At 44.8% G+C, this 26,106-nt stretch overlaps 1 long non-coding RNA gene across 3 annotated transcripts; it reads right to left on the bottom strand.

The window, feature by feature from the left end:
• Positions 1-17,974: 17,974 nt before the first annotated feature.
• On the bottom strand, positions 17,975-25,194 carry LOC123592831. 3 transcript variants are annotated; one of them, XR_006709958.1, is made up of 3 exons: positions 24,881-25,194; positions 23,529-23,997; positions 17,975-18,005 (listed from the first exon to the last, which is right to left on the bottom strand). It is a non-coding gene; the product is annotated as an uncharacterized LOC123592831 (long non-coding RNA). The 3 variants fall into 3 exon arrangements; XR_006709957.1 differs by having other exon boundaries at positions 23,529-23,641; positions 24,881-25,181; XR_006709956.1 differs by lacking the exon at positions 24,881-25,194 and having other exon boundaries at positions 23,529-24,481.
• Between the last annotated feature and the right edge of the window lie 912 nt (positions 25,195-26,106).

Below are 26,106 nucleotides of genomic sequence, written 5' to 3'. Positions count from 1 at the left end.
CCACACCGTTACCCACGTGTGAGGTACGTCGTGACAGAGTGGGACCCACTCACTCCTCGTCCCCAGTGGCCCATGCCACTCGTTTCACTCATCCCCGTGCTATCACCACTTAACACGTTGCTACTTTTGGGACTTTAACCAAACAGCTTTCTTTTTAGATCGATTAATCGAGGTAAGTGAAACATCTCACCTGGGCTTCATTTATTCATGCTCTGATGCCTTCCTTTACGTGGAGCAGGGTTTCCGAACCATATTATTTTCCTTCTCTCTGAGCAAAGTCTCTTAACATTTCTGGAAAAAAAGGGGTAAGGTTCATTGAAATCCCTATATTTTTGTTTGTCTGAGAACGTCTTTATTTCTCCTTCACGTTTGAAGGGAAATGGGGGAGGGCATAGAATTGTAGGTCGGTGACATTTTACGACTTTGAATACTTTGCTCTATTCTCTCATTTGCATGGTTTCTGATGAAAAGCCTGATGTAATTCTTTCCCTGTTGCCTCTACAAGTTAAGCTCTCTTTTCCCTCCTGGCTTTCGTCAACTCTTGCTGTTTGTATTTGATTCTCTGCAGTTTGAGCGGGATGTGACTAGGAAAAAATTTTAAATAAATATTTAACATATATATTTCCATAAATACGTATTTGCTTATTTGTATAAATGTATTTTTATTTACCTACTCTGCTCAGTGGTCTCGGAACTTGCTGGGTCTGTGTTGTGATGCCTGTCGTTAATTTGGGGATGTTCCTGTCCATATTACTTCAAATATGTTTATTTTTTCCTTCCTCCTCTATTCTCTCCTTGTTTCTGGAATTGAAATTGTATTATACCTTTAGAATTTTTGTATAGTGTTTGGAAATCTTAAACATAAACTGGCCTCTCCATTATTACTGAAGGACATTTGGCAGTCGATAGTAGAGCCAGATTTTAGCATTTCTCGTCCTCGAATGCTTTCCTGAAGGTCCTAACCGGTCCACAGCCCGGTCCTCTGCTCCCACTCGTTCACCAAGCTCTCAGAAGATACGTGTGCCCAGAGCACCACTGGCCCTTCCCTGATGCTCACCCCCCTGCCCCCTCCCGTGCCTCCCGTTCTCACCACACAACTGGCATTCCTCCCCTTTGGTTAGGAGCGACACCCATGTGGCCGAGCACAGGGGACCCTGCCCCATTCTCTTTTTGACTCTCAATGACATATGTCATATTGACTAATTATTCCCTCTTTTTTTTTTTCTTTTTTGGAGCTATCCTACTATCTCAACGTGCCACCTTGCAAACGTATTTGGTTTTCTCTTTCCTTACTCTATAAAACTATGTCCGTAGAAGTACGTGTGAGAAATCAAAACATTTCTCCGTGCTTCTTTTTAAAATTTTTTTAATGTGTATGTATTTTGAAAGAGAGAGAGAGAGCAAGTGAGGGACAGAGAAAGGAGGAGAGAGAGCATCTCAAGCAGGCTCCACACTGTCAGCCCAGAGCCCAACTTGGGGCTCGATTTCACAAACCATGAGATCACGACATGAGCCTAAATCAACAGTTAGATGCTTCACCCACTGAGCCACCCAGGTGCCCCTCCATGCTTTTGAAAGGAGGTTTGTCTTTCTTTTTTAATTATTACTATGTTGGCTGTGTCACTCAGCTGACATGCCTTTGGTTGTGAACATGTGGTTCTTGGCCTTCTTAGGGAAAATCCCCTGCACATCCATCCACAGAGACAGGACTCCCATCTGGGGTCAGGTCCTGTCTCCTCCCCTTCCTGGCTGTACGACCTTGGCCTTGCATCCCTTTTTTCTGACATGAAAAATGATAAAAATAATAGGATCTAACTCCTTAGATTATCTGAGAAATAAATGAGTTCTTCCATGTAAGAAAGGTAACGTGTATGAGCAAATGCAAGCTTTATTGTTATTCTGTTTTTCTAGGCAATTCTATCACGGTAACTGATTTGTGCCAAGGTCTCTTCATTTCACTGAACCGTCAACTGGCGATTATATGAGGCTGCGCAATCATGGTCGTCTCTATTGAAACCTGATTCTTACAATCTAGAAAACTAACAGGAGGCCAACTTGAATTTCCTTGGTTGGGTGACACGATAAATCAAAGAAGGGTGAAGTGGTCTTCAGTGTTAATGAAGGGCTATCGAAAATCATCTTTGTTTATGCACATTTATTGCCAGGCAGCGTCGAGTTCCAGGAATTTAAAAAGCTGCCCAGATGAACCAGCACAGGCATTACGACCATCGAGGACTCTTTTCCATTCAGGAAATGAAATTGAGTTGATATATGATTATATCGGGCCCTGAGTGTATGGCTACATTCAAGGGAAAATCTGATAGCTGCAGATATAAGGTCTTAACATATTTAGTGCCATTTGATGGTAACTAACCAATAAAATAATAAATGTTGCCTACATAAGTAATCTGGATATGCATTAGCTGATAGAAATCCAGTGCAGGTAAAGCATAGAATACACGACCATGGTTTGTCTACAGGCTGATCAAGTTAAGAATTCTGAGGGTGTCTCAGAAGACATGTGCCTTAAGAGCTCACTGTCTTTCTTCTGGTGGGAAGTCTGTTAACTTCCCATATAGACACAGAGGCCTGATCTCCCCCAACCCTACTCTTCACCGTCTCACTGTGTTCTGCTTGTCAGCATGATTCTGTCAAACAAATGAAGCCATGGGAAACATACAGGGCACGATTTCATGGTTGACCTTGAGAAAACAATCTTCCTTATGATTAGGGAATAAGGGTTTAATTGTGAATTAAGCGAGAAGAAGAAGAATGCATGGGTCAAAAAACCCAAAATGTTATGCGTACATTTAAAGAAGCCAGATTTGGGGAGGGGGGCCTGGGTGGCTCAGTCGGTTAAGCATCCAGCTCTTGATCTCAGATCATGATCTCGTGGTTTGTGGGGTGGCGTCCCGAATCAATGTCTGCACCATCAGTCCAGAGCCGGCTTGGGATTGTCTCTCTCTCCCCCGCTCTCCGCTCCTCCTCTGCTCCCCGTCTCTATTTCTCTCTCAAAACAATAAACTTAAAAAAAACCCTAAAGATAGCCAGATTTAAGATGCAAACTAGTTCAAATCACAATTTAAAAATGAGTATTAAGCATCCATCTTAAATGGGAGGAAGAATTTTGTTGCAGACCCTCAGAAATCATGTGTGTCAGCAACTGTGACCTGAATGTCCAAAATAGCAGCAATGGAGATGGCAATGTGACAAGTGGCCATACAGTTCCTGTGTGATACCCTTTGAGGAATTTAAGTAAACATGCATTTATTTAAAAAATTTTTTTTAATGTTTATTTATTTTTGAGACAGAGAGAGACAGAGCATGAATGGGGGAGGGGCGGAGAGAGAGGGAGACACAGAATCCGAAGCAGGCTCCAGGCTCCGAGCTGTCAGCACAGAGCCTGACGCGGGCCTCGAACTCACGGACCGTGAGATCGTGACCTGAGCCGAAGTCGGACGCTTAACCGACGGAGCCACCCAGGCGCCCCAGTAAACATGCATTTAAATGCTGGTGAATAAATACACAAAATACTAACAAGTAGAAACTACAGCCCTTGAGATGTCATTTTGAGAAGTGCCTCCTGGGAGAAGTAAAGGCATCCTTGGTCCTCACATTATGTAGAGAGAGATTATAACTATAGAAGACCAGCAAGTTTTTAGAGAGAAATACATGCTGACAATACAAGCTGAGTATGTTTTAAAATTTGGTGATCATGATTATAAAGTTAAAAATGGGATATCAAATGTATTTGTATGTTAAGTGTATTTGTATTTTTAAAAATGCAAGTATAACTCAGAAAACCGAATTCAATAAAATCCAGTAAAGGAAAAAAAAAAAACAAAACAAGAAAGCATGACAAACAGAAAGAATAAAATAAGGGAAGAGTGGTAAGTCCATGTTTAGCTTTACTCAAGATAAATATAGAGGGTGAATAACATCTCCCCAAAGACAGATATTGCATAATTACATTTCTTCAAATAGCTATTTTGTTTACAAGAGACTAGACTACAGCAAACTATAAGGGGAAATAAAAGAAAGGGATGGAAAAGCATTTAAAAGGATAGAGAGATATTTTATGTTGATAAAAAACTACAATATACCAGGACCTACAGGAGCTTTGAACCTCTCTGCAACTTTAGAATACATAAAAGCTGGCAGAAATTCAGGTTCCCAATGAAAAATTGACAATCCTACTCGGTGATATAACTCCTTTGGTCTGAAATGAACAGATAAGATACGTGGAATAATAAGCAAATACAGAGATGATGTCAACAACACAATTAAAATACTTGAACATAAATATTGCTCTTATAAACTACAAGCATATTTATAGTCAGCCCTAAACTGGAATACATTCTTCTCAAGCACAAGAATCTATGTGTATGTTAGTGGAGAAATTTTGAAAACCCGAATCATATAATGTCATAAATGTGCTGTGAAAGTGATACTCGCATCAATGTGGATTAGACGATTAGTGACTTCTGTCAATGTCTTACTCGTGTGAGGGGAAAAACACTATCCCTACATTACACCCAACACAAAATTAAAACCCATGAAGATGCTAAGAAGTAAAATGTAAAAAAAAAAAAAAAAAAAAAAAAAAGTATTAGAAGAAGCTGTGGGAGCAATTGGGTTGATGGTCTTGATGCAAAGAAAGATCTAGGAGGTGTCTGGGGCTCCGGGTCACAGTCATACTTCCGGCAGTGCATGTAGAAGGCACTTGGTGTGTCCTAAGTAACTAATAAATGCATGAGTGAATAACTTCCTTCATACTGTTGGGGGTTTAGGAAATGGAGTTGGTTCAGGAAGAAATGTAAGGCAGAACATTCGAGTTCGTGCATTGGGACTCTCAGTGTGTGCGGTGGCCACAGTATCTTCAGCGGAAAGACATGACAGAGATAAGGGTGTAGACGACAGGGCCAACTTCTGTACGCTGGTCCTGGTCACGGCCAGGACCGCAGAAGATGCAGAAGAGAACTGAACACATCAGAAGGGTTCATATCAGACGACAGACCAAAATCAGACAAAAGACAGATCTCGGGTGTGTTACAACCCTAACTGAGAGGGATGTTTACAGGGATAGAGAAACGGGTCGAACTCTAGGCAACAGCTAAATAGCTAAAGCTTGAGAAGACCACAGAGAGACAAAATGATAATCTGTGAAGTTAGGAAGGAGAGCACGGACCCACGCTGATTCACACGTAGAATATAAATTATGATCTGATTTACGTGTGGACGGTACTCTCACTGAAACACACACAGAGGCGGCCCCTCTCCAGGACAGAGCCACACTGATTGGAGCACTCAAGACTACCTTTTTTTTTTTTTTAATTTTTAATGTTAATTTATTTTTGAGAGAGAGAAACAGAGTGTGAGTGGGGGAGGGTAGACAGAGAGGGAGACACAGAATCCAAAGCAGGCTCAAGCTCTGAGCTATCAGTCCGATGTGGGGCTCGAACTCACAAACTGTGAGATCATGACCTGAGCTGAAGTCAGACATTTCACTGACTGAGCCACCCAGGTGCCCCAAGACTACCTTGAATAAACCACTCAAAGCACTAAAAACCTAGAGGAATATGTATTGCATACAAAATATAAGAGAGTATAATACTATGAGAAATAAGCTAGCCAGAGAAAGACAAATGCCATCTGATCTCATTCGTATGTGGAATTCAAGAAACAAACGAGCAACGAAAAATAAAAAAGAGGGCAAGACAAACCAAGAAAAAACTCTTAACTATCGAGGTCAAACTGATGGTCCCCAGAGGGCGGTGGGTGGAAGATGGGGGAAATATGGGATGGGGATTAACGAGTACGCTGGTCATGATGAAAAAAAAAAAAAAAAAAGATAAAATGAAAAAATACATACAAATTAAAAGGATAGGTGGGAAGCAATCATATTCCAACCAACACACACTAGGATAAATCCCTACTTTGAGATTCTTAAAAGCCTGGACCTGACAGAACTCAGAATCTAGTGAAGATAATGAGAAAGCTGTTAGCTGAGAAAATGACAGACTTCTACTGCACTTGAATAATGGAAACATCTGTCACAGGGACAAGCAGCCTCATGAGACAGAGTAACAGACCCCACAGAGGGATACGAGCCACAGATACGGGCCACACACCAAACAGCCTCCAAAATGCAAACAGAGGAGGTAAAGGAAGAGACTCTATCACCAAAGGGAAACAAAAAACGGCCAGACTAGTGATTATGAAAAGCTGAGAATTTTTTAATCATTTTTAATTTTTTATTTTTAAGTTCATTTATTTACTTTGAGAGAGAGAGAGAACGCGAGCAGGGGAGTGGCAGGGAGAGAGAGGGAGAGAGAGAATCCCAAGCAGGCTGTACACTGTCAGCACAGAGCCTGATGCAGGACTCAAACTCACAAACCGTGAGATCATGACCTGAGCCAAAATCAAGAGTCAGATGCTTAACCCATTGAGCCACCCTGGTGCCCCAAAAAACCGAGACTTTTGATGGGCAGAGACAATGGATACTCCTGATAGACTGAAGGAGATAGGCAAATCAACCCATTTAAAAATAATAATAATAAACAATATGCAGAAAAGTCACAAAGCATTTAGCCGTAATTGTTCTTACAAATACTATTCAGTGGTCTAACGACTTGGTCCTCGAACTGAATCCTTCACAAATATCTCAAACTAAAGAGACTTAGAGGAGACGATCGTGTATTGCCGTTACAAACTTTGAACAACCATTTGAATTTATGATGTCCCAATCTTATTGTAAACTGAGTGTAAAGAAAAAGAGACAATGAAATGTAATGCAGCCGGATGTTTAACGGAACGAGCCACTATCTTGACGACAGAGGGCACAACGTGGGCAAGTTGGGGATCAAGCTGTCCTGACGTAGCAGGACACTGAGCTGACAGTAGACGGTAGACCCAACACAAACGATGACACCGTTTAACCTCACAAGGATATAGAAGGACCACTAAAGCAACATCACTGAAGGACACCCCAGACCATTTGGAAGGCAGAAGAAATAAAAGAGTAAACATAACAAAGAACATCTAAATCTTCGCAGTCATTGATCACGGTCTTATCAAACATGGTCTTAAGCAAGAGACACTGGAATCAATTAAAACCGAGATGCAATGTATAAAGTTAATGTCTTCTTCAGGGTTGGAGAGTGTATTAGGCATGTTGGAGAATCTTGCTAGGAATTGAGCCCTGGGACACGTTAAAACGTTCGATACTTGAAGAGTATGTGATGGAGACCCTAAGGATTTGGGTCTAGGTAAGTCACGGCGTACTGGGGTGGCATCGAAACAGGGACGGATTTGAGAGTGTGTGAATGCTGGGGTGCCTGAGTGGCGCGGTCGGTTAAGCATCTGACTCTCGATCTCGGCTCAGGTTTTGTGAGTTCGAGCCCTGCATCAGGCTCTGCACTGGTGGTTCAGAGCCTGCTTGGGATTCTGTCTCTCCTTCTCTCTGCCCCTCCCCCGCTTGTGCACGCTCTCTCTCTTCTCTCTCTGTCTCTCTCTGTCTCTGTCTCTCTCTGTCTCTCTCTCAAAAATAAATAAATAAGCATAAGAAATGTTTGAAGTGTATGAATGCCGTAATCATGAGTCTAAGTCCCGCCAGCATGGTAGGCACAATACTTTCTCTGCAGCGACATGTGGGAGGTGCCTAATTTTGTCTCTGTAACGTCTACAGCTAGTTGAGTGAGAGAAGCAGAGACAATATCTCTTCCCTGATCCTACCAACACCATGGCCTTACTGGGCTTCATATTGCCACTCTAGAGGGAGACAGCCAAAAGCAACATGCCTGGGGAACCCATCCCAGCGCGAGCGTTCAGCCAGTAGCTTATGAGAATCCAAGCTTCCAGAACTCAGAACTGCCTGCCCAACCTCAAGGGTGAACATAGCCCGTCTGCTTTCCTTCTACCTGAAGGTTGAATCTATAGCCGGAAGCTGCCTATGTGTTGCCCTGATGAGTTGCCTTATATAGAATCAGACCCAGAGTGAAGCCCGAGGCAGACCACCAGGAGAGAAGAGACCAGTCGGCGATAATGCTCAAGGATTAGAAATTAAAGTACTGTGGTCCACAGAAATATATGTGTGTGGTATGGATTAGTCGTCCCTACTCAAACTCTCTTTTTTCCTTTTGGCTCATTTTGGATTTAGGTATGGTTACTTCAGAGAGCGAAGGTACTGGTGAAGGCCTGATCGATTATTATTCACACCCTGTTTCAGCGCCCACTGCTCTGCATTTCGTGGCTCATCTCGTGGAAGCTGCTGTGGGCCATCGTTCTAAAATGAAGTAAACCTCACACGGTTTCCTGCAGAAACAGGAAGCTTATGAAAGTCTTGGCAGAGTGGGGGTTAAATACGAAAAGAAATTATTGAAAAGTAGAAAATTAGCCAGGCCCCCCAAAAATCCATTTGTCCTTAACTGTGCTCTTCTAGAATGTTTTTCAGGATTGGCTCTAACATTTCTGAAACATTGAATAAATAGGGAGGTCGTCTGGCAAGCCACTTGATCACCAATTGCCTTATATTTACAGAAAAGCAAGATTCCTAAGTGGAGGAAAATGAAGCTTTAACTTCTATTCACATCTCATCAGTCTGCTGCCAGTAGGAATTACTTTTTGTGCCAGAAATATCTTGTTAATAGAGGTTACAGGCTACAGAGAGAGTAAAGGCATGGACATAAATCAAAGGAAGAGCGTTAGGGGAAGAATGCTTCATCAAAAGCCTGAACATCACTTTGAAAGATGAAAGAAATGGAAAACATATAGACCACAGCCAGGAAAGAAAGATAAGCAAGAAAATCAAGAAAGAGGTCTAGCCTCTACAGATGCCCACCGAAAGAGCCGGGTGTGGGTAGGAACGTGCGTGCACCCAGGCATACGTGGAGTTTGTCATGTTTCAGTGGCCGGCGGAGAGACAATGCTGGAAACTCCTCCTTTGGAATTTTGAGTGTATTCATGTTGGATACACTTGCATGATTTACTGACTGCCCCAAAGGGAAAACGATCTGGGTCAGATTAGTGAGAAACGACAGGCAGTCACAAGGGAAGCTTGGAAGTCAAAAGGCAGCGTGTGCAGTTAGGTTATATGACCTCACGGGACCCTTTCACGCAGGAGGATGCACTAGGGACAATGGGTTATACTTGGAAGGAGGACAGAAACAACGTTTGCATGAAGGATCTCCCGATCACAGCTTTATCTGTATCTTCTAGTCCTTGCCATGACCTATACCACTAACCCGGGCCATTCTCACGCTGCTCGAGGTCCATTTCTGTAACAGTAGGTGCAGATTCCAGGCTGACTCTGCTACCAACTGTAATTCTCATGCGGGAAGAAATGAGAAATACGCAATAAGGTCTGGTGGCCAACGACTGAACTCCCAGTATTTTTAATACCTCAACGTTATGAACGTTTCTTGTTTTGTTTTGTTTCTTCTACCGGACAACGCACTATACTGGGCGAATCCATTTCCTCCAGGGGTGTGATCATGGAAAGAGCCCAGTAGCCGTCCTTACCTGTGTGTGGCATGAGCATCACGCCTGCCTCTCACTCTTCCCATAAGAATAGCAGTGATGGCCAGCGCATGCGTGTGTGTTTCCAAACAGACGGAGTCCTTAAATTCCGAGAGTCGTTGACTTGTCCTGGGCAAGCCTTCTCAGACCCACTCGTGGAGTCATGATTATTGTTTCCGTGAACTATTTGAAACCTGCTTCCTTAGGATTTACAGTTCACGAGAAGAATGCGGCCTGAAGATACTCCTCGGGACTGTTCAGATCTTCTTCAACGTGAGACTTACGTACAAGATAGAAACTTCCTTCACTTCTCAACTACTGTATGCGAGAAAAAGATGGTCACCGGAGAGAGTAGGCGGCTCAACAGGACTTTCTGCCAAATACTATTCTGTCACGAGTCCCGCTTCAAGTTCCCCTCTCCCCATTAATAAATCCTGTTTCTGGGCCGGATTTTCATCTGTAAACAAAGCATGACCCATATCCCCACTGGCCAAGGAACCAGATTCTTGTCCTTTGCTCTAATAACTTCTCTTTCTTTCTACCCTCAAAAGCGGGCTTAAAGAGAAGGGACTGTATTCCAAATATACAGTACTAGTTCCAATCCCCTTCTGTCGGAAATGCACTTTTTGTTTAAATTCCCCCTGTAATATTCAACAGATATCAGAGATCCCCTTACATTTGACTCACTTGTTTGAGTTAGTGTGTTGCTTCCATTTTATTAGCACACACTTTGCACTGGCACGCAAAGACCTCGAACTGAAATTGGTATGTTTGGTCCACATTCCTGTGATTTTGCATTCTTTTATTTTTAAAGTTTATTTATTTGTTTTTAAAGGCGGGCGGGGGAGCGTCAGAGAGAGAGAGAGAGGGAGAGAGAGATTCCCAAGCAGACTCTTGGGAGAGCATCGGCACAGAGACTCAATCTCATGAATCATGAGATCATGACCTGAGTGGAAATCAAGAGTCAGATGCTTCACCAACTGGCCACCCAGGGACCCCTCCTGTGGTTTTTCTATTGATGGTTACTAGCAACCTAAATGAGAAAAGAAAGAAAGAGTTGGTGGCTTCGAGCGAGAAAGTTTCTTTTTTTATTGACTTGTCACAAATGTCCCTGGTAAAGTCCCCCAAATGAGAGCATCAATCTCATGGCGCCATGTTCTTTCTGGTTTTTGTGATACATCGTGCTCCCTCCAAGAACCCATCGTTCTGGGATGGGAACGTGTAAAACAGAAAACGGCATCCACACTATACAATCTTGGCAGACGGGCAATCACTTCCTACAACCTCCTTTCAATAACCCAAGCACAAGACTTCATATTTTAAAAGTGATTTTAAGAATGGCAACTGTTCAGGTTCTGATGAGTATTTGAAAACTCTGGAAATATACTTGGTATTTTTAGCACTGCGCGTATTCCCGGAGAAATCCTCACAAATGTGTAGTAATGACTTTGTCCCTGTTTAGCGAGGGGAATTTGGAGACTTTTGCTGAAAAATTCTGGAGGAACGTAACAGAGCCTCTGGTGGTTCTAATCAAGAAATGATTATAGAACAAAAGGCGGAGAAATTTATCGAGGCTGAGAGAGTAAAAGGGGTCACCCTCCATCCAGGAACCAAGGGTGGGGCCTCCAATTATGTTTTAGAAGTTTTAGACACTTACGATAATTTAAATGCGTGTTTTCTTATGGCAGCCCATAAATGTGTTATATTTAAATTTACTAGGAGGATGTCATCTGCAAAAGAGGCTCAGGAAACGGGATAAATTCATTCAAAATATCTGGTGGGGGGACAAGACAAGTAAAACTTAGGAAGTGTGGTGTTCCAATGGAAACATGAATGTGAACTCACGTCCTTTTAAACATAAGTCATTTCTAGCTTTGCCTCTATAATGACCGAAGGGGGATGTCAGTCACTACCTGCGGGCGGGTAAAGTACTCTGATGTTTGTTTCCACTAAAAAAAAAAAAAAAAAAAAATTACAGTGTTCTGGAAAGGACTTTTGGCATTTCAATAGGCAGAAAGCGTCAAGTTGAGACTAGACCTCTTTTTATTGCCAGGATTAAGAGTGGCTTGAAAGACATCTGGTATAATCCTGGAACGGGCAAAAGACCTACTTAGTCCTCTTCCAAGGTCAAATCATTTAAGCAATACAAAGAAAACACTAATGCCGGGAAAATCACGAGCTTGTGATGAGATAGTAAAAGATCAACAATGACCAGATACCCTGAAGAGCTGGTGCTCAGGATTTCTAATCTGTAGAAATTCTGCCTCTTGGTCAACCCAAGCCACGCACACACCGCATTAAGGTTTTGGTGAACGCCTAGACCCATCAAGGCAAATCTAGTTGAACGCCGTTCCAAGTGTGCGCGTTAGTTAGAGCAGACTACGTGGCAGTGAGAGATAATCCCCCAGGTTCCGGGGGGGTTCAACTAAACTACAAAAAGTGTCTTTCTTTCTCACGTATCAGTCACAGCGGGTTTCAGGTGGTCACGCGAGGGGCCGGGCTGACGCTGTTTTGTCAGCTTCCGTGTGACATTCCCTTGGTGCTGGATATAAACACATTCATTCCGCTCGCATCGGGGTGGGAGGTGCTCACGTGGCCACACTGGCCACCTGGCTGCAAGAGAATGAAGCAATGTGGGTGTCCTGTGATGACGAGCTGGCCAGCCACTGCCACGGTGAGGAAGGGCATCATCTTAGTCAAGAAACAGCGTTAAGGAAGGGGTTATGGGGGCGCCTGGGTGGCTCCGTCGGTTGAGCGTCCGACTTCGGCTCAGGTCATGATCTCACGGTTCGTGAGTCTGAGCCCCACTTCGGGCTCTGTGCTGACAGCTCCGAGCCTGGAGCCTGCTTCAGATTCTGTGTCTCCCTCTCTCTCCGAGTTCTCTCTCTCTCTCAAAAATAAAACATTTTTTAAAAAAAGAAAGAGGTTATGATAAGATGTTTGTAAGTGCTTTCAGAAAAAAAAAAAGGGGAAAGAATGGAAGAAGATAGTGTGTGATGTTGGAAGAAAATACGTTCGGTCTGAGACATCCCGTCGTACGTGAGAGCTAAATCCCGCAAAAGCCAGTTTAGGGTAAATAGTCCTGGACTTTTTTTTTTTTCTTTTTTTTTCTTACAAGTCTCAGGCGCTGAACCTCAGTCCACCGCCTGTGTTGTCCCAGTGGCTCCGGGGGCCCCTCCCTCCTTGGCTGGGTGAGGGTCCCCAGATAGCGTGGATGAAGAATAGAGGTGGCAGCCCCATCCTGCGGTGAGACGCGACCTACAGGAGTGGCAGCATCTCGGGGACCAGGGCTCTCTTCCGTGCTGGCTCTGCCTTTAAAGTGTTCAAAGCGGTCTGTCGTATTTATAAGGGTGATTTCTTAGCATTATAAGAGCGGCTTGAGTAATTAAGAAAGGTTTTGTTTGTTAGATGCTAGGTAGGTGAGTGAAGGTCTTAGAGAATCAGATGTGTTAACTTTGTGGGTTTAGGTTTGTTTACGTGGCAATACAGTGGAAGTTTTAATACGGTTGTTGTTGTTTTTTATTGGATTATAAAATGAACTGTTAGTTGAAGGGTAATGTTATTCTGGACGTCAACAACGTTGTTTACCCCAAATTTAACAAATTCAGCATCAGTCGAAACACCAGTAGCCGTAATTACAAATTTCCTGGGACCAGAGTTTTCCTCAGACGTGAAAAATTCCCGTTGGGATAGAGTCCGAGACCCGTCCCAAAGATTCACCTGCTCCGGAATGTTGTCTCCAGTGAGCAAGATCCTCCGCGGCAGGCGCCCACTGTGAAAACACACAGCCTGTGAGAAGGATGGCAAACGCTCTGATCCCAGAGACGGTTCTAGAATTATCTGTGATGTGCCAGAGGACAGGGTCATGACCCGAAGGAAGGAAGCAGACCAGATCGGTCAGTCTCACACGTGTTTTGCCCCAGGGCCATCCCTACTGGTGGACATAGGGGCGGCACGGACCCCGAGACCTGGCTAGAGAAGCCCGGGGGAGGCAGAGCGTCTTCCCTGTCTTAATGCTCAGAGACCTTGAACCCAAAGCAGGGATCCCTCATTTGCATAGTGAGGATCGCACGCAGTCAGAAAACCCAAGTCTCGCTCTGGGCCCTGATCCTCCTGCTCTCCCCGAGCATCGGAGCGTGGCTTCCGGGCACCCAGGCGTCTTGTGGCCGAGAGCAGGTGGAGAGAGCCCCAGCTGGAGACGAGGAGGGCTTGCCCGCTTCGGGACTCCCCAAGGCCTCGCTCGGCCCTGATCTCCGAGGACGGTGGTGTCCTTGGTTGTACCTGCAGGTGATGTTTGTTTGCCCTCACCTCCCAGAATAATTTGCTGCTAATGCACCCCCAACATAGTGGGGCACAATACTGGGCGCCACCTGGCCATTTAATTGTTAAAACTGTGGCACCCCGACCGGCTCGTACTTGGCCTTATGAAATTAGCAGCATGTACCAAACCCGTGGGCGCAGGGAAAAATGGCGCGTGGCTAATTCCCTTCCCCACCATTTTTATTCTAACATTGACCCCAGGACAGCATTTTTTTTTTTTTTTAGGTTTATGTATTGTGTGTGTGTGTGTGTGTGTGTGTGTGTGTGTTTGTGTGTGTGTGAGAAAGACAGAGAGAGAGCACATGTGTGAGAAGGGAGGTGCGAAAGACAGAGGGAGAGAGAGGAGCCCAAGCAGGCTCTAAGCTGTCAGCACAGAGCCTGACACGGGGTGTGAACTCACAAACCATGAGATTGTGACCTGGGCTGAAATCGAGGGGCAGACACGTAACTGACTGAGCCAGGCCCGAGGACAGCTTTCACTGCTTCCCGGTTCTGTTCCCGTGTCAGCTTCTTGTGGGGCCTTCGCTCCTGTTTGGTTTCAACACCTTCTACCAACAAAATTGCCAAGTAAGTGTGTGGCAACCGAGGCCGGAAGGGACTCAGGGGAGGGTGGCAGGTAACTACCTAAACGAGGCCCTGGCTCGCAGCTCCTGACGCAGGGCGTCCAACTCTTCTCTAAAACACGCGTGAGGGCCCAAAAGAAGTGACAGTCGACAACGCTGAAAAATGAGCTGGGCGGGGAGGGCTTTGCCCGAATCTGGCAAGCCTTTCCATTCGCTGAGATGTCAGCTTTCTCGGCTCGGAGGTAGACTGGAGCCTCGAGGGGCGATCTTATGCCGGGGTCTCTCGGGAGCGGTTCTGATCCGCAGCCGGTGAGGCGCCCAGACCAGGCGGGTGGCCGTGGGCTGGGGAAGGCAAACAGCAGGCCGTGCTTGACGTGCAAATGAAAACACAGCACGTCACCGCCACAAAGCGAGACCACGGCGCTCCTCGCAGGGAAGCCCGGCCCGCCGGTGCGGGAGTGTGAGTTGCACACCCCGCAAACACCTCCCCCCTCCGGAAGCCACACTGTTGCTCTCCCAAAGCTCCATTCCAACCATTTCCAACCAAGCGCTTTTTCTGGTCATGGAATCCGGGCCACGCAGAACAGAAGAGTCTGGCGGTAGGTTGTGCCCTAGGAGCTACAGACGCTGCCATGAGGCTCCCTACGAACAGAGCCGGGAGCAGAAGAGGCTTGATAGATGGACAAAGAATATTTCGCCCAATCCTGCCCTCAGGCATCCGGAGCAGCCCAGGGAGTAGCAAACTTCCTATTTTGTTTTTCCAGAAACACATCTGTAAGTAAACGCCTGGCAGACACCAGAGGGTGGGCTGGAAGGTCCGCCTGGCCCAAGGCACGCGGTGGAGGTGACCGGAAGCAGGGGGACTCTGCCAGGTGACGAAAGTCCTGTCTGACGTGGGGCACAGGAGAGATAACCAACAGCAAAAGATAGCGAAAGGGGCAGAAGCCCAATGAAAAACGTGCACCGCGCAATCACAGGCCGAGTTGGCATTGTGAGGGATTTAGGGCCATCAGAACAAGCTTGCCCAGAATGGAGAGCACGCCTTCACATGCAAACCAACCGGGCCCTTGCTGCTGTCATCGTCTGTCATCACGCGGTTCTGCCCGATGGTCACAGAACAGCTCCAGACTCTCCTTCCAAGCATCAGTCCTCGAAGTAGTTTAATGTCCTGCGACCACGTGGAGAAGACAGCATCTTTCAGCCTTTTGGGGGACGTTGGCCATGTGTTTGTTTTACGCAGCCGGAACTGGGTTCTTTCCGCTTGGCCCCACAGCCTCTCCAAAATTCTCAGGCAGGGTCCTGGGGGCTTGACGGGAAAGAAAATCCTCCTGGACGTAAATTCCTTGCTGTAACCAGCGTCTGGCCTCCTCCGGCCACCTAAGGTCCGAACAGAACGGAGCCCGTAGCTCTTTCCACAGGCTGGTTTTCTTCTCCAAGAAAAGCATCCGTCCTTCAAGCAAATGAGTTTGGGGCAGGCCAGCCTCGCGGAGTCCCAATCTATAGTAGACAAGCCTGGAGGTGTCATTTCCTAAGCAACTGTAAGTGGTTTCCGTTGTGGTCATTGTAACTTGAAAAAAAAAAAAAATCTTTTCTCCTAACTGAATGGGGCCTGTGACATATATATCAAAAAGTGAGATGTTCAAAATATTGTTAAAAATCGAAGGGTGCTTCCGAGAATGTGGAATACCTGCTTGCCCTCTGTTCCTCCCATTAAACACAGATACAAAATCTGGAGATTAAATGTAAAATGCACATAAGCACTCTCTGAAAGTGCGTCAGTACAGGGAGACCAGTTAGGGGCGGAGGGGTCCCTGAAAACACAAGGGTGAATTCCCCGGCCTTTCTGTTTGCCTTCTTGTCTTAGGCCAGGTAATGTAAACCCAAGAGCCCGGAAGCAGGAACAGGTGCAGTGAGAAAAGCCCCCCGACAGAAGCCTGCTCTCTCCAGCCAGAGGAGCATGCAAAGGACCCCTGGCAAAAGAGAACATTTTGAGACAACGATCAGTCTGCTCCAAAGACACCAGGCAACGCAAAACAGAAAAAGGCACACACATCTAGAAGAATAAAGCTGTCCTTATTTGCAATGACCCGATTGTCTCCAGGAAAATCCTAGGGAATAACTCCTATGGACTACGAGATCGTGAAGATCTCAGGATTCAAGATAAAAATCAAACAATTTCTATGTGCTAGCAGTAAACATGTAGGCGCTGAAGTTAGAAACACAATACTTTGAGGCGTCTGGGTGGTTCGGTCAGTTGAGCGTCCGACTCTTGATTTCAGCTCAGGTCATGACCCCAGGTGGTGGGATCGAGTCCCTTGTCCGGCTCTGCACTGAATGTGGGGCCTGCTTGAGATTCTCTTTCTTTAACCCTCACCGCTCTCCCCAGCCCTCTCTCTCTCTCTCCCCCCCTCTTATTACAATAAAATTTTTAAAAAAGTTTTAAAAAGAAACACAAACTAATTGCCATCATTAAACAATAAAAGTACTCAGTTATAAAGCTAAAAACTTTTTTAAACAAAAAAAATCTAAACAAGAAAACAATGCTGATTACAGAAATCAAGAAGATCTAGATAAAGGGAGACACAGAACATGCTTCTATTTTGGAACATACAACATAGTAAAGATGCTAATTCTCCCCCAAATTGATACGCGAGTTTCATGCAATGCTTCTTAAAATCTCAGCAAGGCGTCTTTGCAGACACAGGCAATACTATTCTAAAATTTGTACAGAAACTAGAATAGCTAAAGGAATGTTGTTAATGGTTAAAGGAACTAAAATAGCTAAAAGAATTTTGAAAAAGAAGAATACAGGAATTCTTCTGCATAGACTGGGATGAATCAGTCTATGCAGTTTCAAGATGTGTAACGTTGCTATAGGCATCGAGATGGTGTGGTGTGGGTGAACAAAGACACAGAGTTCAATAGAATGTCGTAGAGGGTCTGTAAATACACTCACACAAATATGCCCATGTGATTTTTGTTTTGTGTTTGTTTGTTTTTTAATTTTCATGTATTTTTGAGAAAGAGTAAACGGGGGAGGGGCAGAGAGAGAGAGAGAGAGTGACAGAGGATCTGAAACCAGCTCTACACTGACAGCATTGGCCCCGAGGCGAGGCTCAAACCCATGAACCGAGGGATCGTGACCTGAGCCAAAGTCAGACGCTTAAATGACCGAGCCACCCGGGTGCCCCGCTACGTGATTTTTGAAAATGGTGCAAAAACAATTTGGGGGAAAGAACCTTTCAGCAAATGGTGCTGCGGTACTGAGACATCATATAGGCAAAAAAAAAAAAAAAAAAAAAAAAAAAAAAAGAAAAAGAAACTCAACTTTATTCTCACATTTTATACAAAAACAAAACAAAACAAAACAAGACCACAAAATAACAAAAAACGAAAACGCTGCAAATGGACCACAGATTGAAATGTAAAATATGAAGCTATAAAATTTTAGAGAAAATATGGAAGAAAACCTTCAGGATCTAGAACAAGTCCAAGAGTGCCTGAGATCCAACGCCAAAGGCACGATCCATGAAAGGAACGCCTGATGTCAGACTTGCCCCCAATGCATGACTTTGTCACTGAGAAATATCCTGTTCAGAAAGCTTCCTGAGACACGGAAAAAGAAAAAAGAAAATAAAAATTCAGGTTGACATCAAACTTCTCAGCAGCAATATGACATGCAAAAAGCAAACAGAGTTCATTTCTTTCTAAATAAAAGAACCTTAAACACATAGTTTATTATCCAGTGAAGCTACCGGCTAAATTTGGACGTAGAATAAAACATTTTCAGTCATGCAGACTAAAAGGGGTGGGAACCTACAGTTGAAACTGTCATTGAAAACCTTCTTAAAAGGGGCGCCTGGGGGGGCTCAGTCAGGTAAGGGTCCGAATTCGGCTCAGGTCCTGATCTCAGGGTTCGTGGGTTCGAGCCTCGCCGTTGGGCTCTGTGCTGACAGCTCAGAGCCTGGAGCCTGCTTCGGATTCTGTGTCTCCCTCTCTCTCTGCCCCAACCCTACTTGTGCTCACTCGCTTTCAAAAATAAATAAATAAACATTTTTTAAAAACCAAATATTCCAGGAAACTGATGAATACATTTTCAAAGAAGCAATGAGATATGAATCATATAATTAAGAAAGTGATCCACGAATAACCTGGGGAAGTTTGCTGAACTTTCCAAAATGGACCCTGTACATCTTGGGGTGGCAGGAGAGAAACCATTGAATTAAAAAAAAAAATGTTTAATGTTTATTTTTTGAGAAGAGGGGGAGGGGAAGGGCCAAAGAAAGAGGGAGACACAGAATCCGAAGCAGGCTCCAGGCTCTGAGCTGTCAGCACAGATCCCGACGCGGGGCTTGAACTCCCGAACCGCGAGATCATGACCTGAGCCGAAGTCAGTTGCTTAACCGACTGAGCCACCCAGGCGGCCCAAGAAACCACTGAATTTAGAAAGAAAAACATTTCATCATCTATAGATATAACCTGATTTTTATTTCTAGTATTTTGTGAACGGTTTATTTCTAGGTATGGTATGTATAGGAAACATTAATATATATTTTCTAAATTAATGACTGTGAGTTTTTAATTGACAGGTATTTATAATCAAACAAGTTTGTAGATGACTTCTAAACAGGATGGTCACCTTAAAATCAAAAATACACCCAGAACTAAAATTTTAAAAAATAGCATAATAGTAGTCTGGTGAGTAGTAGGGAGAAGAAAGAGGTATGAGCATAATGAAGTAATCTTTCCATTCAGGGTGAAACTCTAGATATTTATAAGCTTTTGAAGTTACTGGGGGAGGGGCGCCTGGGTGGCGCAGTCGGTTAAGCATCCGACTTCAGCCAGGTCACGATCTCGCGGTCCGTGAGTTCGAGCCCCGCGTCGGGCTCTGGGCTGATGGCTCAGAGCCTGAAGCCTTTTTCTGATTCTGTGTCTCCCTCTCTCTCTGACCCTCCCCCGTTCATGTTCTGTCTCTCTCTGTCCCAAAAATAAATAAACGTTGAAGTTACTGGGGGAAAAATGCATCTAAGTTAGAGACACTATCAGAAAAATACAAATAGAATATACAGCTTTCCTAAGTGTAGAAAATGAAATCTATGCAGTGCAATTTAAAAAAGAAAAAACCAACCTATCAGAATTTATAAAATAAGAGAGCAAAACTCAGTCTCATCGTGAGTGATCAGAATAAATGCAAAGTGATACAAACATTCCAAAAACACAACAGTGTAGGTTGACGTCATCAACATGGCAGAACAGCAAGTCCCAGGCCCTCGTTGTCCTGTTACCATAGTAACTTGAAAGCAACGTAGGGACGACATGATGTTTGTGAGAGCTTCAGACACCGCACAAGTGGTTAAAGCGCTCCAGGCGAACACATAGCAAAGAAGTGAGTGAGAACGTCCATTCCTTTGCCCACCCCGGTCTCTTCTACTTTCCAGAATAACAAAGCGCAGTTGGGAGAAAGCTCTAAACACCCGGCTTTCTCTCAGGATGAAAATACAATGGAATACCCATCAGTGTTTGGGACATTTGGGCCCTGACACAGGAACTGGTTGCCACCTCGCTGGACTTGCTGTGCTGAAGGGAACAGAGGTATCATTGAGATGCCAGGTTGGGGTCCTTGGAGAATGAAGGTAGCCCTGAGCTGAACCAGAGAAACTGCAGTACCAAAGATAGACACCAGGTGGAGAAAGAGATTATAGGATTTTGAGAACAGGGCATTATATATGCATATATAATTTGGATTCTGTCTCCCTCTCTCTCTGCCCCTCCCTGCTCACGCTCTGTCTTTCTCTCTCTCAAAAATAAATAAACATTATAAAAAAAACTATAGGATCATCTCAACTGATGCGGGAAAAAGCACTGGAAAAAATCTCAACATTCTTTCATAAAAAAAAAAAAAAACAACACTCAAAGCTAGGATAGAAAAAAACAATCACGACGTTAAAATAAAAAAGCCATAAAAAAAAAAAACAACCAAAAACAAAGAAAAGGCCAAATTTCTTAAAGCGGAATCAAAGGCATTTGAGATTTCCTGAGATTACAGGTCACAGACATACATAAAAAAGCTCAATAAAAATATTTCATATTCCAAAAAAAAAAAAAAAAGTAAAATAAAAAAGCCATATATGAAAGGCTCACAGCTAACATCTTGCTCTAGTGGTGAAAGCCTGAGAGCTTTTCCTCTAAGATCGGAAATAAGTCAAGGATACTCCCTCTTACCACTTCTATTCAAGACAGTATTGGAAGTCCTAGCCACAGCAATTAGTCAAGAAAAAGAAATAAAAAGCATCCAGATTGAAAATTAAAAAGCCAAATTATCTCTGTTCAGCGATGACACTGTCTCATCTATGGAGAACTCTGAAGTTTCCTAAAAATATCTGTAAGGGCTAACAAACAGATTCAGCAAAGTTGAGATAAAAACAAACATCCTACAATGTATAAAGACTCGCAAGGGATCCCGAATAGCCAAATAGTCTTGGAAAACAAGAGCCAAGTGGGAAGCCTCACGGTTCTTGATTTCTGAACATACTACCAAATTGTAATAATCAGAATAGTGATAAATCATGGCGTAAAGAAAGACCTAGAGACGAACAGAACAGAAGAGAGTCCAGAAATAAACACCGTTTATACAGCAAATTATAGCAAAATCTTCCAAAACTATGGTTCAATAATACCAAACCAGATTACTGGCACTGATACAGTCAACATACAGAATGTTTCCATCGCCACCGGGATTCTCTACGTTGCATTTTTCCATTCACATCCACTTGCCTCTTACCCCCTCACCCCCCACCCTCTCAATCTTTGGCAGACACTAATCTGTTCTCCATTTCTGTATCTTTCTCATTTCAGAACGTTACATATTTTCTCATTTCGGAATCACACAGTACGTAGCCTTTTGGGATTGGCTTTTTCTGCTCAGTATAATTCACTGGGGGGATTCACCCAGGGTGTTGTTTCTGTCAATGGTTCCTCCCTTCTGATTGCTGTCTAATATCCCATGACATGCATGTGTCACAGGTTCACCTCTCCCCCACCGAAAGACGTCTGGATTACTTCAACTTTTAGTTATTACAAATAAGGATGGTGTGATCATTGACATCCACGTAGAAAACCTGATGGAATGAATCAACAATGAAGCTTCTTGAACTGACAATTTTCTTTAGCAAGGTTGTAGGATACCGGATCAATATACAGAAAAAATGTCATCTCTGTAACTATAACAAATGGAAACTGAATTAAAAAAAAAAAAGGCAATACCACTTAGAGCAGCCTAAAAAAGTAAAATGCCAGGTGCCTGGGCAGCTCAGTCAGTTAAAGCATCGGACTCTTGATTTTGGCTCAGCTCATGATCGCACACTTCACGAGGTCAAGCCCGGCACTGACAGCAGGGAACCTGCTTGGGATTCTATCTCTCTCTGCCTCTCCCCCACTCATTCTCTCTCTCTCTCTCTCTCTCTCTCTCTCTCAATAAATAAATAAACATTAAAAAGAAGATGACACGAATGAATGGGAGATACACATGTCCACAGGCAAAAAGAGCCAGTATTGTTCACATGCCCATTCTCTCTAATTGTAACCCTATATGCAACACAATCCCTACCAAAATCCTAGTGAGCTTTCCATAGAAATTGACCACTTGATTCTAAAATCCATAAAAAGGGAAAAGGCAGAGCATCACCAGAACAATTTTGGAAAAGAACAAAGTTAGAGGGCTAACATTCCCGATCAACATAAATGAATCTCAAATATGCAGAGAGAAGGCAGTCAGGCAAAACAGTAATACACAGAACGTGGCTCTGTGTGCATAAAATCTCAGTGAATGCGCAATGAGGTGTAGTGACAAAACAGGCGATTGGTGGCCCCCGGGGCTGGGTGGGGGGTCACAGGATGGAGGGATTAGGAAGAAGCCGCAGGGAACTTTTCATGACCGATATCTTCAGTATTTGGATCGTGCTACTGTTTTCACAGGCGCATACATATGTCAAAGCTAATCAAATTATACTCTTCAAATATGCACACTTTATTGTGTGCCGGTTGTATGCCAACGTAGCTGTTAAATGAATTAGAAAATGTAACTTGTGAAGTCCTAATAATGAAAATGCTCTTTCCGCACTCCAACCCCCATGGGTAGGCTGGAATTAGGAAGTGAAACTTCCTGTTTGGTGAACACGAGGTGCAGGGAACCAATGGGATGTTTTCCTCCTTCTGAAACCAGAGAACACGGGTAAACACACCAAAGGTGACAAAATCTGTGCCCTGAACTGGCTTTGGGCGTTCTACACAGGGCTCTTTGCAAATTTACTTTGTAAAATGAACTCTCCCTGATTTTAATGATGCCCGAAACTCCTTCAAGAGAAATCAATGACTTTTAAGCATGAGAAGTTAATAAAAACATTGATTACAGCAAATATCCGAAATTGATGTAACGAGACAATACTTGGTTTTTTTGCAGGTTTATAGCGGTACCGAATTATTCACAGATGTTCAGTGTGCGTGCATTTCAGCTTGTAAATGTAGAAGCAGCTGATAATCCGTAGTAGTTTAAATTCTAAGCTCCTAACAAAAAAACACACGTCTCTTAAAAAAAAAAAAAAAGAGGAGCTCTTTTTACCAGAACTCCACTGTCTGATTATTCCATCCTTACAGCACATTCCTAAAATTCCTGGAGGGCATAACAGATCAACAGGAATGCTTTATGGCTCCTTCCTTTCATAAATAGAGGATATTCTATATTCGAAAAAAAATTTAATGTTTGTTTTGAGAGAGAGAGAGAGAGCGGGGAAGGGCAGAGAAAGAGGGAGACACAGATTCTGAAGCAGGATCCACTCTGAGCTATCAGCACAGAGCCCGATGTGGGGCCTGAACTCACAATTCGTGAGATCATGATCCGAGCTAAAGTCAGACACCCAACCGACTGAGCCACCCAGGCGCCCCTCAAAAGAGGGCGCTTGAGTTGGGGGGTGTCTTGGGCAAAAGGGAGTCAAAGGAAGGGAGCCTTTGAGTTAACTAACTCCTGTTTCTTTTGTAAACAAACATTTCCCTTTTAAAATGCTTTTACAAAAAATTATTCCACATAATTTATCATAAAAAGCTTTCTATCCATACTCATTCCGCTTTACTCACCAAGAGCGTAAACACACAACTTTTGCCGGTGTCGTCGCAAAATCAAAATGAAATGATTAACAATGAAGTGGGTTTCCGTGGAACACGGATGTGGCATTTCTGTACTGGGCCCTCTAGAAAATAGTAGAAGATGAACCAAAAACGTAGGACAATTTGTATCATGCAAATCAGCTTTGATAAAGAGATGGCGAGGGCCTCACTCCAGCCGCACTCCTACTTCAGCAGCTGCACGTCCGCACAGAGTGGAGCTCGTATGAGCCCAGAGGTGTCACACAAAAGACAGCTCCTCCATTTCTGGGTGATTTAAAGCTCCTGCCTCCAATTCCAGTAAGATTACAGCACAATCAATGATTCCCTTCTCCTGCGATTTCCAGCAGCTCTCACTGCCAATTAGCCCTTGGATGTGATCAAGCATCCCTTTACGAATCGTGCATCGCAATCACCTGGCAGGTGGCACTAGATGGCACATCTGCATGCCCGCCAGTCGCAATAGAAGAAAGGGAACAGTAAACAGAGGAGAATTAGTTAGACATGAAAGCATTTTAATAAAAGGATCGAGGCAGGTGCCTGGAAACAGAAGGAAGCAGATGTTGGCCCTACCGTGTTTAGGAGGAGGTGCACTCTGAGCCAAACAGGAAACCGTAGCTATTTCCTGTCTGGTATGGGCCACTTAAATCCGTTCAACTGTTCAGAGGGCATGGGAGAGATTGGTCTGGAGGTGGATTTGCATGGCCAATCCCGGATTGTGGGAATGCGCCATTTTATGGATAACGTAAGTTGAATAGACTGGATATTGGTCTATCTCCGGGTGAGCCTTGGTTAACGAACGCGGCTCGCCATCATACACCAACTCCTTTGCCGCGTGCGCCTCTGGGCTCGTTTAACCGGCAGGTGACACAAGAAGGGGCTCGCTGGATGGTTCCCAAGGAGCTTCCTGGGATGGCTGCGGATGCGCTGAGCTCCGGGGCACCCCCATGTCTACGCTGCCCGCAGCACAGCCGTGTTATTTTACACTTTGAGGAAAAGTATACAGGCACTGAAAGAGAAACAAAACACAGTTCGTTCTACCGGAAAAACAAATAGATAAGTATCAACAAAACTACTCCTCTCCCTGCCCGTCCTCCCCTTGGAATCCTGCTACTCTTTGCCCGTTCATTAGATGAAACCAAGCGCTGAGTAACGCAGACATTTCTCAGCGCCTCTCTGCGGATGTCTGGTTATAGCACTTTGTCCCCGGGAGGGCGGGGAGGGGGGGGCATGCATTTGCTTTTAGGTCTTTCTGCCAACTCGGTTTCCGCTAAGGAGCGTCCCACAAGACCGTGGCCAGTGTCTCCCCCTTGTTGGGCCAATACCTTGGCCATTTATGTAGTGCGGATTTCCCCAGAGGTTGAGCGAGTGCCATTCCATTCCGGTTTGTTCGCATATCTCTTTTGCTACCCCCAAGTTCTAGGAACACGGTCGTGGCACTCCACCGCAAAGCAGGCCTGTGCGGTGGCTGCGAGGCTGGAGGGGGCTGTTGACTGAGGCTCACCAGCCACTTGTGCTGTTGGAGGCTGCGACTACGTGGGGCGGGCGGGGGCTGGTTCTGAGGGCAAGTCTATGAGTCCTATTTCTGGGTGTCTGGGGAGGCGTGTTAGGACTGGAGGACACCGTGGATCTAGATACAGAAGCAGACCAGGCCTCAACATGACTAAGTCAGGAGTTATTACAGGACTCGGGAGGCAGGGCCTACTTGCCAGGAGGTGGAAAACAGAGGGAAAAGACAGACATGGTTCAGCCCCTTCTCTCCCAGATGACCTGTGTACCGATGGCCTGTAGGTGGCCTTTGGGCCGGGGGAGGCTGAGCCCTCTTACTTGGGGTGAGAGGGACGCTCATGGAGGCCACCTGTGATCGCTCACCGCAGAGAGCTGAGCTGGTCCCGGGCAGAGGCCCCAACCTGGGCAGCAGACCTCCCAAGTGCAAAGAACGGTGGTCTTCAAGGCCACCAAGAGTTGCCGAGTCTCTCAGGATGTGTTTCAGCTTTGACTGGCGGCAGAATCAACCGAGAAACTCATTCATGTGCAAGTTCCCAGGATTCTATCCTGACCTGCCCCAAGCAGACCCTCCAGGGGCCTGCAGGAGAGGCGGTCTCCAGCCACCCTTGAGTCTGCAAACACCTGAGCCACGCTTAGGTGCCACTCTTGGCTTGATATCCAATTGGCTGTTGACCTTGTGCTGGACGCGCCTCAGCAGTCCCACAGGGATGTCCGTTTGGTTTCTGGCTATTGGGTAAAATAAAGGCGATTCCTTTTAGGACTTGGAAGTCTACCCAGAGTTGCCAAAGTGAGGACTCCTCCGGCCGCCAGCTGTCATCCACATCCATGTTCTCGTGTGTCTAGATGATGTATTGATAAAGGTCGTCCTGACACTGTCGGGTCCGTGTCCCCAACACCCTCGTGCCAGAAGAGCTACGTGCCAGGCATTGGGTTAGGTGCCGTGCACGGTGAATATGTTGAACAAAATACATTTCTCCAGACTCTCGAAGAGCATAGAGAACACGCATCCCATATTGCAAGAAGCAGGCCTGTTGGTTAACAT

This window comes from Leopardus geoffroyi, chromosome D4, assembly GCF_018350155.1.
Source record: "Leopardus geoffroyi isolate Oge1 chromosome D4, O.geoffroyi_Oge1_pat1.0, whole genome shotgun sequence".
NCBI lineage: Eukaryota > Metazoa > Chordata > Mammalia > Carnivora > Felidae > Leopardus > Leopardus geoffroyi.
This window is presented reverse-complemented; position numbering and strand designations above follow the sequence as displayed.